The sequence below is a fragment of the Herpailurus yagouaroundi genome, unplaced genomic scaffold (genome assembly GCF_014898765.1).
Source record: "Herpailurus yagouaroundi ecotype Mexico unplaced genomic scaffold, PumYag 142, whole genome shotgun sequence".
NCBI lineage: Eukaryota > Metazoa > Chordata > Mammalia > Carnivora > Felidae > Herpailurus > Herpailurus yagouaroundi.
This window is the reverse complement of record NW_024412397.1, coordinates 6,736,000-6,751,212: the sequence shown is the minus strand read 5'-3', so window position 1 is coordinate 6,751,212 and position 15,213 is coordinate 6,736,000. Positions and strand designations below refer to the sequence as shown.

General features: G+C 37.6%; 1 long non-coding RNA gene across 1 annotated transcript in view; it reads left to right on the top strand.

The window, feature by feature from the left end:
• LOC121032806 (uncharacterized) overlaps nucleotides 1-15,213 on the top strand; it is a 181,210-nt gene continuing 165,997 nt past the window's right edge. The window contains exons 1-2 of the long non-coding RNA XR_005791491.1: nucleotides 1-420; nucleotides 10,391-10,571. This is a non-coding gene — a long non-coding RNA (uncharacterized LOC121032806). The remainder of the gene's footprint in view (nucleotides 421-10,390; nucleotides 10,572-15,213) is intronic.

Below are 15,213 nucleotides of genomic sequence, written 5' to 3'. Positions count from 1 at the left end.
GTTTTTCAGGTGGGCCCTATCTAATCACCTGGGCCCTGAAATGCAGAGAATTTTATCCAGCTGGAGTCACAGAGATATGGCAGGCAGGGAGGCAGCAGAGAGATAAAAATGTGAGAAAGACTTGGTCTGCACCACCAGCTGTAAAGTTGGAAGAAGGGGGCCATGGGCTGAGTGGTATGGCTGAACTCGAAGAAGCTGAGAATGACCCCACACCAAAACCTAGCAAGAAAATGAGGACCTCAGACTCACAGGCTTGTGGCACCAAGTTTTGCCAAAAAATGGACTCACTTGGAATCAGATTTATCCACCAAGCCTCCAGCAAAGGAAGCAGCCCTGCTGTCGTGATTTGTTCATGCACATAAAACCTGGAGTAGAGAAGGCTGAGCTACCTTGCGCCCAAACTCCCAATCCACATAAACTGTGAGTAAATAAATTCGTGTGGCTTTAAGACAAAAATATGTGATAATGTGTTACAGCAGCAATAGATAAATAATACACTTTGTAAAGGATAAAAAAAAATACACTATCAAATAACAATCATAAGAAAGCTGAAGTCGGGGCACCTGGGTGGCTCAGTTGGTTGAGTGTCTGACTTCAGCTCAGGTCATGATCTCGTGGTTTGTAGGTTCGAGCCCCGCATCAGGCTGTGTGCTGACAGCTTGCTCAGAGCCTGGAACTTGCTTTGGATTCTGTGTCTCCTTTGCTCTATGCCCCTCCCCCACTCATGCACTGTCTCACTCTCTCAAAAATAAACAAATGTAAAAAAAAAATTTAAAAAGAAGCTGAAGTGGATATATTAATATGATATATATTATATGTAGATTAATATCAGGCAAAGTAGATTTGTGATAATAATGTTACCACAGTTTTTCACATTGATCAAAGGATTGACTCATTGAGAAGAGAGAGTCATCTTAAACATCTATACACCTAATAACAGTGACTTAAAATAAAAGAGCAGAAACTGACAAAAATTAAAGATAAGTAGACAAAGCTACCATTCATTTTGGAGACTTTAACATCCGAATGTCAGTAGTGGGAAGAATGTGTACACAAAATAGACATAAACAGATGTCAATGTTGCAGAAGGCATGCCAGTACTAAAAGATTTAACTTAAATGACCTTATGAACCACTACACATACTAATTAATAGCATTACATGCATTCTTCGCAAAGAACAGAGAACGATCACCACGATAGATCACATGCCAGGCCATGAAATGAATCTCAACAAACTAAGAGCATACTTAAAATCATATGTGGTGTATTCTTTCTCCATAAACAAATGAAACTGTCGACCGGTAACAAAGGGATGCCTGAGAAATCTCCAAACGTTTACAACAAGGAACACACAACTAAGTTAAATTGGGTCAGAAGAGAAATTACAAGCAGCATTAGGTGATGATGCGAACTAAAAGATATAAATAAATACATACATATCACTCAACATTTCTGATGCGGCCTAAATGAAGCTGTTCAACTTTCCCTTTTTGTGCTGTTATTCACAGTTTTTTTTTTTTCTGTTCCACTCTGTTGCAGTTTCTTAAGTGTGCCCCTGAGCTATCTCAGAGCAGTTTGCGCTCATGGATAGCTGCCTGATTTTGGTGGGAGGGGAGAGAGGCTGGGGTCTCCTACTTTGCCATCTTTGTGACAGCTGAAAACATCCAAGGGGTACATTTGAAAGCAAAGGAAACAACACTTCAAATGTTGAGTCGAAAGGGAAATAAATCACTAATTTGGGGTATAATTTAAAATCTATTGTAACTTCCTGATTTTTTTCAACTTACGGATGAAATAGGCTTTATTATGATAACTGTAGCACTTGAAAATATATAGCACTCAGAGATAATTTCAGTTAACTTGGGTTTTGTGTTTGGAAACCCTGACTACCTATTGCAGCATTATGTTTAATCTGGAGGCAATAAACCAAAATCGACACAGGCTTTTTCTCTTTCTCAAGCTCTCCAGTATATCCAGTACACAATAATTGTTTTAGAGATCATTTCCAGTTATGATTTTACCAGAAATACAATGCATCTGATCATCTCCTAAAGATAATTTGAGTGGTTTCATTATCCTATATATACAACTTATCAAACCTGCCTTCTAAATCGGTGTACATTTCATCAACACCAGTAAAGCTTGCATAAATAAAAGCCTTATAAGTCTTAAGTGATAATTACCACAATCTAATGAATTGCATAAATCACTTATAATGAAGGGAAATAAACAAGTATGCTAAGATGAGCACATTAATAACTTAGGTTTTTCAAAAGCAATGAGTAATTTAATTTATATAGTATGTCCACAGACAGTAACAACTTGAATTTTATTTGTGAAATAATTAGTTGTTAATCTAAAGGGATACGACTTATCTACCAGCAATACTTTAAACTGAAAAATCAAGATGAATTTTATCTTTGATGAAAATTATTCTGATAATACCCCATGATTTGAAAGTCAATATAAAGAGGGAAAAATGAAGATTGATTTAAGTTCATACTGACAAGCCTAGAATTTATTCCAAAATATGAATTAGCATGCTTCACAATTCCAAGTAATTTGTGATGTGCTATAATTTTTAGTGATCCACTCACTCAAGTGCTAATTGGATTTTATTTTTTATATATTTATGAAGGAATGGAGGGAATTTATTACTTCCTTCTTTAACATTTTAATTTGGGTCATGAAAAATGCATTATTCATTCATGAGGTACACTTTCATTGGTTAAAAGAATATTCTCCCAGGTAACAAAAACCTCAAATACAATTAGCAAGACTGTTTCCCTCCACCCAAATAATATGAATATTATACAGGCTAATATATTTTATGTATTTTATTTCTCTTGACCTACCTAACCGTCATCTTCTTGTCCACAATAAGTTTGAAGCAGTAGTTTATTTCCAATCCGGTAAGCTTGCAGTTCATTCCTCCACTGAATGGTGAATGCATCGCACTAGTCCTGTCTCACACTTGAAATCTGCACATTTACTCACCTATTGGTTTATTCGGCTATGCACCAAGCTCTGTGCTAAGATTGGTGGACTAAAATGAACAGCATATAACCTTAAGCCCAAGGAGTTCCTAGCTGATGATGAAAAGTCATACCAAGAAATAAGCATAATATAATGTAAATGTCATTTTTGTATGATTTACGCCTAGGATCTAGTATTGAAGAAGGAGTCATGCCCTGGCTAGGTTATTGGGGTTTTTTGTTTTGTTTTTGTTTTTGTTTTTGTTTTCACTGTGGAATTTCCCAGATGAGCTATTGGAAATTGTCAAAACTCAAGCTGTAGGTGAAACCTAGAGCTGTTTTCGAAGACAAAAATACCATGTCCCATTACAATGCATGTACACAGACAAAACTCTAACAGCCCAACAAGAAAAACAGAGGCTTAATGGTCACCAGAAATGGGTCTGAATAGTACAGTAGACTAGCAAGAAGCCAATACCTAAGAAAGAGCTGGTATATGGACATCAAACTCAAAAGCTGAGGGATAAGTACCCTTACTTACTTGAAATAAAAATGCTGCTGTTCACAGCTTCCCTTTTCAAGCTAACCTGCTTATAGGGGTAAACCAGTTCGAACCTGAGAACTGAGACAGAATAGACAAATGTTAATATTTGGAATCCATAAAGAAATGCCTTCTTATACTATTGTTTTTTAACAAGTATTTCTTACAATACACACATTATGTCTGGGTACCAGATTATTGACTGCCATTTCATTCAAACTGAAGTAGATAAAAATGTGTATCATTTGATTTTTTTTTTACATTCAAAAAATTTTGTTAATGTTTTAAGTATTCTTAAGAGAGGGAGAGAGAGTCAGAGCATGAGCGGGTGAGGGGTTGAGCCAGAGGGACACAGAATCCAAAGCAGGCTCCAGGCTCTGAGCTATCAGCACAGAGCCTGATGCGGGGCTCAAACTCACAAGCTGTGAGATCATGACCTGAGCCAAAGTCAGATGCTTAACCAACTGAGCCACCCAGGCACCCCTATTTCATCTTTTTATTTTTTTCCCATGAAAAAATTTACCAACTTGAAAGGATAGTTGCCTTTATAGATGCATTTTAGACGTGCAGTACATTTTTATTTAATCCTTCCATGAGGAGAGCTCAAGGCCTATTTCTCTCTGTTTCCTCCAGATATGTTCAAATCTATGCATATCTCTCCAAATTTATAAAACTCATATATTCCAGGAAACATGGAATAATTCTCTGAGGAACTGTAATACAGTAAAAAAAAAAAAAAAATGTAGATTTTGGTCTTTGTTACCTGGTCTTGATACAGAGCTGCTAAAGCCTTTGAATGTCTCATTGATAGGCGACTCCTTTGTTGTGCATAATGAACCCTTTTTGACCATCCCAGAGTTTATGCTAATATGATGACTCTTGGTGGGTCCCTAGATAGCTTCAGTATGGGAGCTGGTCACCAGAGATAACCAAGAGATTAGATGGTTAGAAATTTCAGCCCTATCCCCAGCCTTGGGGAGGGGAGAGGGCCCAGAAACTGAGTTCAATCACAAATGGCCAGAGCTCTAATTAATCATGACTATATAATGAAAATTAGATTAAAATCTCTGAAACAGTGAGGGGAAGGGAGCTTCTGGGCTGGTGAACACATCCATGTGCCAGGAGGTGGCACATCCCACTTCCCAGGGAACAGAGGCCACTGCACTTGGGACTCTTCTGGACCTGCCTGTTCATTTTTATTCTTTATAATAAACTTTAAGAGTATGGCTAGCACTTTCCTATATTCTATAAATTAGTCTAGCAAATGATTGAACCTGAGGGGAAGTCATGGGAGCCCCTGAATTTAGAGCTGTCCAGACAGAAGTATAGTCTCCTAGGTAGTCATCTGAAGTGAGAGAAGTGATATCGAGCCTTTATTGGGTCTGCATCAACTATGTGTAGTTAGAGTCAGTATATAATTGAATTCTAGGGCATCTTGGGGATGTCAGAGAATTGGAGGATTTTTGTTTGGAAAACCATGGAGAAATGGGGATGCAGTGATAGACCAATAGGAGACATTACCTTAGAGAGATAAGGCTGTTAACTATGGCAATGTTCATTTGGGGAAAAAAAAAAAGTTAATTTTATCAGAATCAGAAATGTTAATTTCATAGATTCATAAGGAGTTTCACTGAGCTCAATTTGGAAGGGCATGTAGGAAAACAAATGAAAGCAGAGCTAACAGTTTTATCCCTCCATGTGGTAGAGAAGAAAAGGAAACCATTCAGTGAGCAGTTCAAGGTTTTCAACATTCAGCAGTGTCTACATTGAACAAGAGCAGAATGGAAAAGGAACATCAGAGGAAGCAGCATCGGGGCTCACTGCTGCTGGAATACAGATGGTAGAGAGGAATTTCTTTTGCAATTACAGTCCTAGGAAATTCAAAAAGTAGAGGAAAACAAAGTTTTAGAGGAGAAGGAGCAAAAAAAAAAAAAAATCTAGGCGTGGAGGCTCCTGAGGACACAGATTTTGGAAGTTTCAGCAACATCCCCCAGTCAGAGATACCCGAATGTAAGTCCCCAACTAGGACAAGTCTTGTCTAGCCTTGTCACTCCAAGGGACCTTTCTGCCCTGGAGGAAGGAGGGCACGGACTCGCAGAATTCCTGCAAAGAAGACGGACTCGTTATGTTGAAATATTAAATAAGCCTCAGTTCTTTGTGAGGTTGGAGAGATGCAAAGCTAGTATCAAGCACTCAAGATTGATTCAAGATCAGGTCCTAATATCCAGAGAGAGTAGATGCTGTTTTCTAACAATGAGAATTCATTCAACTTGCATGGCACATGAAATCAGGAATTCGAGGGAGACATGAATACAAGCGATCTTTAATATGCAGATTGGTCACGAAGAAAAAGAATAAACACCATAAAAGAGCAGTTGCCAGGGAAAATATAAGTTTTTAAGAAGACTGGACTACGTAAGATACTACAAAATGTCTGTCTTGATCGTTGTTTCCACCAGGTATGGTAAATACTGTAATAAAAGCCTCTTAGTGGAATGTTTCTCCCTAGAGGATTGTAAACGAATATCGCAGGATATTCTGAGCATTCACAGATCACTATCCTGGCAAAAGGTGAAAAAAAATCACAATTCGTCTCTAATTTTCCTCTTTGTGATCCTCCAGGAGAAAAAAAATGCACAGAAAAATACCATACACACATCACATCATCATAACAATAACAAAACAACATCAATTAAATTTCAATTAAAACCTGAATAAGATCAGAAGACAGAATCCCAACCAAGCAAATATGTGAATGAGATACATTTTCCTAGGAGCAATTAGGCAATGAAGAAAATGAAAAAAGGTATTTTTAGAAGGTAATTTCTTCAAGATACTACAGGTAAATTGTGTTCTATCAATTGATGATTCATTCCCTTAATTGTTAAGGAAATCGGAGAGCAAAACTTGATAATATTTTCATATGTTTTGCTCTGGAGTAAATTGGTATAGAAGACAGAACCTGAGCGAGGTCTTGTTTCCTATTCCACATAGCTCATCCCTTTCCTGTGAAGTGGGTTTCCTACTCAGTTGAGGGTGCATGAGAAGAACGTCATAAAGGGGGAAACAAGAGAGAGCTGACAGGAAGACAGGCAGAAAATATTTGAAAATAGTGTATAACCAATCTTCTGGACCTGCACTCTACATGTTTTTTATTGAATCTGCACGTATTTTCTCTCTTTTATCATTTTTTTCCTTTTTTTTGAATCTGCCCATATTTTTGACTTTGTGCTTGTCTGTGCAATTAAGTAAAAGTGGGAATACACTAGTCAGATGCCTGTGGTGAATGATGCTGAGATGTGAGAAGCAGAGAAGGGCACTAGGTATTTAGCAAATCTTCAAAAATTGATATACTGTATCTCTATTATGTTTGTGCTTTAGCAAAGAGATGGGCATACGTTGTTCTATGTTATTGGAAAATTAGTTGGAAAACCATCTAGCGAGGCTCCCGCAGTTCCATTATGGATCACTTTGATTGGTATCGATTATATTTTTACCTAATAGTCAGTGTGCAAAAAGTATGTTGTTTCTTTTTTCAAGTTTATTTTATTTTGAGAGAGAGGGGATGGGGGAGGGGCAGGGAGAGAGGGAGAGAGAGAGAGAGAGAGAGAGAGAACGCAGAGTCACCAAGGAGCCTGACGTAGGGCTCGAACTCACAAACCATGAGATCATGACCTGAGCCAAAACCAAGAGTCAGACGCTTAACCAACTGAGCCACACAGATGCCCCAGTATCTTTTCTTTTCTTTTCTTTTTTCTTTTCTTTTCTTTTCTTTTCTTTTCTTTTCTTTTCTTTTCTTTTCTCTTTTCTTTTCTTTTCTTTTTTTGTTTTTTGTTTTTTTACAAAAGTCTGTTAATATAAAATTTGGCCAAATCAGGACTAGAATTCCCACTTCCCAGATGAAAGCCTCAGACACTGCGTGGGGATTTGGCTAACTGATCGAAATTTGTTCGAAGGATTGACTTCCAGCGCCAATCTCCTCCACTACAAATAGTTAATTTGACCTTGTGTACCTTGAATATATTCAGGTCAGCAGTCTTTAAATACTTTGCTCAGAGTAGACAGAAAGTATCATTTACTTGCCACGGTAGCTTCACTGTTGAAAGTGAAGCTTCCTCTCTTCTTTGCTGAAGTGTGATGGGCGAGCAGCTCAGCCCTGAGCAGTCCGTGTGGGGAGTACTGCCTCTGAAGAAAAACAAAAGAAAAACCATCAGTTGGCTCCATCCACGCCTCCAAACCATATCCCCCTCTTATTTCCTCTGCAGTATTTCAAAACAAATTTGATATTCCTTGACATTTAAATAGTAAGATTGTATTTTAGTAAAGCTTTTTTCTTCACACAGCATCCATCATATTTTTGTTCTACTCTAGGGATATAATAGATGAAATAGAGTTGAAGAGAGAAGTTTTAGTAAAAAAGAAACCACACGCACACCCACACGCACACACACACATCCATGCAATGAAATCCCTTCATCTGCAGGCTCCTTCTACAACTGACATGAAGTGAACCTTCTGAATAGATTCTGTAGTAGTTTTGTACAAGAAGATTTCCAGGGGCTTGATTTTTGTTAGTTTCATTATGCTGAATGCTCTTAAACAGTTTCACGGTAAAATAACACGAAATCTCAGGTTAACCATGGTAAAAACTAGCATACTATCGAATAGTCTTATAGGATTCCTTAAACAATACAGTTTCAAGCTAGTCTTGGTCAAAGGGAATGCATGAAAATGCAATTTTTATTGGGATGCTGAGAGAAACAGAGAATCATGTTATTTTATGATCAGCTTTTCATCACAAAATCAATTGTTCTACTAACAATTTTCCATAGCAGGTTTTTGAGAATATTATATTAGGAGTATCTTTTTGTTCCTTTTCTCATGCACGGCTAGCAATGTTGTCTACATTCCACAAAGATGAGCATATGGCTGGCTGTCAACATCAGATCTGTTTTCTTTGAATTGCTCACAAAAAGAGTTAGTTTGGAATCATGCACATTTATATATTAAAAGTAAAACAAAGTTAAACACTAAGGTGGGCAAAAAGAAGTTTCAATGCAAAGAATGGCAGAGTTGTAGATGGATTGTGCCAATATGACTTTGTTCCCATTAATGGGGTCTCTCCCTAATAATCTTTCCCCATTTTTGCTGATCTCAGTAGGAGTCCACTCTTGCATAAAATGATGTGACACTTTTTTTTTTAACCCTTTGCATTTGGTAAATCAAGGTAAAATTATTCAAATAGGTACATTAAACAATTAGGGACAAGTAGTATTTAACCCAGCATATCCTACCTCTAAAATATTTCACATTGTTATATTTGTCATTGCCCTAACTGTTGTCTTTGCTATACCCACTATTAGTATTTTTCGTAGCTATAGGATGTATTAATTTACCATCCTTGTCTCCTACCTTTCTATAATTTGTTCACTGTATTAACTCAGTGAAAATACTACTTTTAATGAAAGTTTAATTTAACTCAGTTAAGAAATGTTTACTGATAACTGATTAGTTAGTGCTGTTTTTGCATTTGGAGACTAAACATGTAGCCTAGATACTTCCTTATTCTTCAACAATTGCAATATAGTTAAAATATAGGACAGATACCTGCAGCATGTGTAATGAATGCTAAAAAAAAAAAAAAAAAAAGTTCATACAAATTGATAGGGTAGATACTAGAGAACTTATCTTGATCTGCAACCCCAAACAAAACTTGATATTCTTATAATTAATCTTGTTTAAGTTTACTAAGTACATGCTCACATTAATTTAATACATACAGAATATGCAAAGACCATGAGATATAGGTCAACAACAAATTGTTAGAAAACACATTGTCTACATTTGACAAATGGTAAGTACTCTGGTTTTTTGGCATAGATTACAGGCAAGGTGAGTGAATATAGTAGCTGCTAGGAATGCTTTAACTACTAATGACCTTCAAAACCGTAAGCGTCGATCTCTCTATTACTCTTGTTATTATTAGAGATTTCGGTGTAGGTAAATTGCACCTTGAACACTGCATTCTCTGTATTAGTAAATTCATTTGGTAGAATGTGTTGGATAGTTGTGTCATGTATAGGTGCCAGCTGTTGTAATGGAAGACGGAGGAGAAAAAATGGAAATGCATCTAAATGATCAAAAACAAACCCAAACAGAGATGCGGGCTAGAGCTGAGCCAAAGAGAATAACGGCTATCCAAATGACAAACTAAGAGGCTGTAAGAAATCAGTTACAGTTCAGATGACTGCAAGGGGCACTTGTGGAAGACGGGGCTGGTGTCCCTCCCGGTCCCTTCGCATGCTCGGGCACCCAGCGCCAGCTGCGGTGATTGTCCCGGACTGATAACAGATCATAGCTCCTCTCTTCTCCAGACATCCTTGGCAGAAGGGGGGCAGCTTCACTGCACAGACTACACCCCCTCAGGGGGGAATGCTCCTCGAGTGACTGACTGACAAGGAGGTGCAGAACCTCAAGGCTCCAGCCTTGCTTCAAGCTGGAACGAGCTGTGGGGTGCACTTGATCTACAGACCTTCTCAGTGGAATCAAGTGACAGTTTTTCTTCACTGGGACCATATTCCTGGCTCAGCTTTCTCTCCTTGGCACCATCATTTTTCACTCCACCTCTGCAAGAACCCCTAAAAGTCACCAGCAGACGAACCACACCAGCGTCTGCTTCCAAGGAACATACCCACACCTCACTGACGCTGACTTTGCCAGGGCACGCGGGAAGGCTTTCCCTCTTGTCCCTCTACAGGTTTCTACGGCTGTCTTCCAAGTGCACGTGACCGTACCGACTCTCTGGTCATGGCAAGCTCTGAATAAATAGTTTCTGTCCGCTCTTATTTGGGTTTGGTCTCTTTATTTCCACAGCAGAAATGAAAGCAAAGGGGTCCCTGGAAGTCACACCAAGTTCAAAGTCGATGAGAAGAACTTAGTCCTTATCTAGGCAATGGTTTTGAGAGAAAGGTTGAAGTCATTGCAAGATCATGAGGAAGTGAAAGACCTTACCACTCCTTCTGCATGTGAAGTTCCCCAGCAGGCGTGTTTTCAGGTAAGATGTTTTATATGTTCCTATTAATTAAGCCAAAACTGTATTTCGTCTCAAATACAATTATCTGAATGTGCGCTTGATGTCTTCCCTAGCTCAAATAGTCTAATATGTCATTTAAAGTGTATCGTTAGAGATATCCTAGACTTTGATTTTTGTTTTCTATTTTTTACCCCATCTGAATGATTTTAGTGTGAACTGATAAGCATGCAATCCCCCTCCCCTGTTGCCGTGTTAGGTCTCTTACCATGGGATTCTGAGATAGAAGGGCACAGACTCATGTAAATATAGAGAAACTTGGTTTTGTGTACAGCAGACTTACTGTCGTAGGTAAAAAGTCAAATATTAAGATTTGTTTTTACCTATCTGAATTTCTTGTCTTCTAAAAACCGCCTCACATTGAAAAGAAATCCATGTTGCCTTTCAGGAGAAATGATAATAACATATGGCAGCTGGTATCAGATGTGGATATGGGTACATTTCTGTTACTGGGGCTCGGAAAGGCTGCACAAGAATGACTAGTTTCGCGAATAGATGGTAGGATTTCTGGCTGTGATATTGACTGATTGTGCTGTTGACTCCTGGGAGTACATCCTCTTCATGGTGGGGAAGGGACCACATGTTTGCTTCCCGAGCTTCTTTGGACATGATTGCTGCTTGCGATTTTTTTCCTCTTTAATCAGGTACATGACTTACACTTTAACACACACATAAAAATCTCTGTGGTCTAACTCTATGTTCATCTGGGTCCTTTTGTGAACATCCCGCATGAGTCCAACGGCATTGGGAAATCTTTCTGAAAATATTACTTCACAATGGGGTCTCCTTTTAGGTATATATGGAGGTTATGAAACACTGAATAGAATGATTAAAATGTTATGAATTCGAAGATAATTTATAGCTTATAAAACTGCATATTCTTCCAGAGTCTTTCCATCTAAAGGTTATCACTATATACAAACTCATTCTTCAGTGGAAAATAGTAATATGGCTTTTGAAAAATGATTTGCAGGCTTTAAAAAATGTGCATGTAAATAAATTTTATTTTAAGGACATTTTATTCAAAAAGTTTCTTAATATCTTGATAGGCTTTTAAAAGCCAGTGCCTTGGGGATAGACCATTACTAATATATATTCTATTGCGGAATTTATGTCTACTGCTTGTGAATTAAGCAAAATGCTTCTTTGAGTCTAATATATGTGACAGCTCAGGAAAATGTGCAGTGCATTCAGTGTTCTCAATTCCCATGTATTACTTGGGGAGTTTTACCAAGGATTATGAGATATAAAAGTCCCCGGACGATTTTCCTGTCATTTAAAAACTATTAATATTACAGTTATTCAAATATCATTTTAAAACGCATTCATTTAAATAGTTCTTTGTACCACAAATAAATTGTTCTGTGCAATGAAGCAACACTTTTCAACATAATTCATCTTTGCTCTGTTGACTCAGAATCAAGTTGGTACACTATATTTTCCTGGCAAAATGTTGACTCGCAATACGCCAATAAATGTGTCCTATTTTTATGCTCAAAAAGCTTTAGAAATATAGTCACTAAATAATACACACATGTGAATCTCTCATGAATGCACAGATCTCTTAGTAAATTTTATCTGAAATTAATGTATAATCTATTTGGTTAAAATCTGTTTGAAATGGAATTTAGATTCCTGATTCTGTATAACCCCAAACTCATTATTTTGTGATGTTTTTCACTTAAAAAAAATTGCTGCAAGCACATAGTCCAAGATTTATGATATTTTAACTGGCAATGCCAAAAACATAGGACAGGAGAAAATTACCTGTATTAAAAATTATACTTCTGTATGTTATCTCTCTCTCTCTCTCTCTCTCTCTCTCTATATATATATATATATATATATATACACACACACACACACACACACACACACACACACACACATTTTAGTCAAAAGGATGCAGAACTGAAACATTAATATTTACTTCTTTTTAAAAAATGTTTATTTGAGAGAGAGAGAGAGAGAGAGAGAGAGAGAGAGAAAGCATGAGAGGGGGCAGGGCAGAGAGAGAGAGAGACACAGGATCCAAAGCTGGCTCTGTGCTGACAGTATAGAGCCCAATGTGGGGCTTGAACTCACAAACCGTGAGATCATGACCTGAGCCAAGATCAAGGGTCAGACGCTTAACTGACTGAGCCACCCAGATGCCCCAAACAATAGTATTTACTTCTTATTATTGTTATTTAACCCAGCCTTGATTTCAGTAGGAATTGCCTTGGGAACACCTGCCTTTGGCAGTCCCTCAGCCCATACTTCTTCACTGCTTCTAGAATTACTCAAGGATTAAAAAAATATATTTAGAGGTAAACATATGACTTCTAAGTCATATTCGTAGGATAGCATGACACAAGAAATTTCCTTTTGAATTTTAATGGAAAATGTTATTATTACCACAAAAATGTGGGCCCTTAGTAGCTGAGGAATGGATTGGAGTTGTTGATCATACCCTTATTCTTCCAATCATCTTCCTCCTCTACATGTATACGAGTTACCTTCTTATCCTTTTGTTTTTAAACATGTTTGTATCAATTCAGAATATATGCTATGTACTATTAATTATTAGTAGTAATAATGTGATTTGGGATTTTTCTGCATGGGACACTTTTCTCTATTCCATTTATTGATTCCATTATTTATTTATATCAATATGGAGAAACGAATATTAATCTTATGCTTTGGGTACATAACCCAATACTGCTTTATTCTGGAATGATTATTCCAGATATGGCTGTTGGAAGCACTTTCAATTAGCTCCTGTACCCTTGACATACTTCTGCCTGTGTGTGTGTGTGTGTGTGTGTGTGTGTGTGTGTGTGTGTGTGTGTCTGCGTTAGAAGTTCCTCACTCTCTGGCACTAAAAAGTGCTTCAGGATCATCTTGCATATTCCCTGCCCAAGTGCTAGAATCCGCACTTTCTCCAAAGGCCCTGGGTCCTTGTAATGGCATGAGAAATGAAGATACAGGCTCTATTGTGCTCACTGCTACCATGTGTTGTCGCTTATAGGCCCTGAGCTGACAAGGTAAAGAAGTAAGTGTGTATACTTAACCTATTTACACATATATTTGTAAATAATTTTACATGTAAGCATTTATATCTGTGTTAAACTAAACATGAACTTTTGAATTTGTGAGCATTGTGAGCATTATGTTCATAGATTTTTTTAGGGGTGGTCTGGGTTTTTTGGGGGAGTGGGGTTATTTATTTATTTATTTATTGTCCTGTTAACATCCATGAGATCATAGCAATGGCCCCTCTTTCATTTCTGATATTAGTAATCTCTACTTTTCTCTTTTTTTTTCTTGATGAGCCTGGATATAGCTTTATCAATTTCATTGATCTTTTTAGGAACCTGCCTTTGATTTGGATGCTGTTTCTCTATTACTTTTTTAATCACACTGATTTTGGCTCTAATGTTTATTTTCTTTCATATGCTCGCTTTAGGCTTGAATTACTGTTCTTTCTCTAGTTTGCGAAGGTAGAAACTTAATTTACATTCCCCTTCCCTGCTAGAGGCACGTGAGAATTATTCTTGGTTCTTCATCATAAGAATCTGCGTGAGGGTTGGGGGCGTCATGAAAGGAAAACCCATGAAAGTGTGAAGGCTGCCCAAGACTGGATGGGATCCCTAGAAGCCATTCTCCAAATTCATTAATTAAAGGTGCCTACATTTGTCACATGCCTAATTTCATCAGTGCCATAACTAAGTGTGGCTGAGTTTTCCCAGGTCTCGCCTGATTTCTGGTCCTTCCCAGGTCTGTGGTCCTTCTCATTGTGGATGAGCCCATATGTGTATACACCGTCTCTGCTGTAAATGTGTACATGCTGCCTCTTCCATAATGGAAAAGTCAACCATCAGTATGGAAATTCCGCACCCATAGTGGTGCCACCTGCTGGTTGATGAGTAGGTTTTCTTTTTTTGCCCCTTTTCTTTCTCCTTTTTCAAGTTAAAAATGATCATTAGTGGCCCTGTTTTATGTCTTTATGTGTTCTTGGAGAATATTTAAAACTCCTACTTATCCTCTCAAGAGTTTTGCATTTGTCTAAATGAGTAAATCCTTGGCAGCAGTGTTTCCTTAGGTTTGTTTTTTGTTTCTTTCACATTGTGTAGTGTAGGTGGAGTTCAGCCGTGTACTTTTCATTATTATGCCGACTATATTAGCAACAATGATATGGAGAGCAGACTCAAGACTATCTGTTCATTTTATGCTTCATTGAGTAGGTAATGGACTCGTTGATAGATTTGTGCTGCTTAAAAATCCTCCCATGGTTTCTGAGTTTGGACTATACAACAATGTATCATGACAGATGCCTTGTTGAAAGAGTGGTAATGGAACTTCCATCTACTCACTTTCCTTGGGAAGTAGATAGGTTAAAAACAAATATTCATACCTATTTTGAACACTGAGACACAATTTTCAGCTAATATTTGGAGGCTGAAAAGTAATTAGAGGTAATTGCAGAATTGTAGATTGTGAATGATGGATAACTGTATCACACATGAGATTCAATCCTAGATGGCTTTTAGAATGAAACTTTTCAAATATGTTTAAATGCACAGATTTAAGTGTCTAGAAAGCATCACACAAATAAACTATAAAG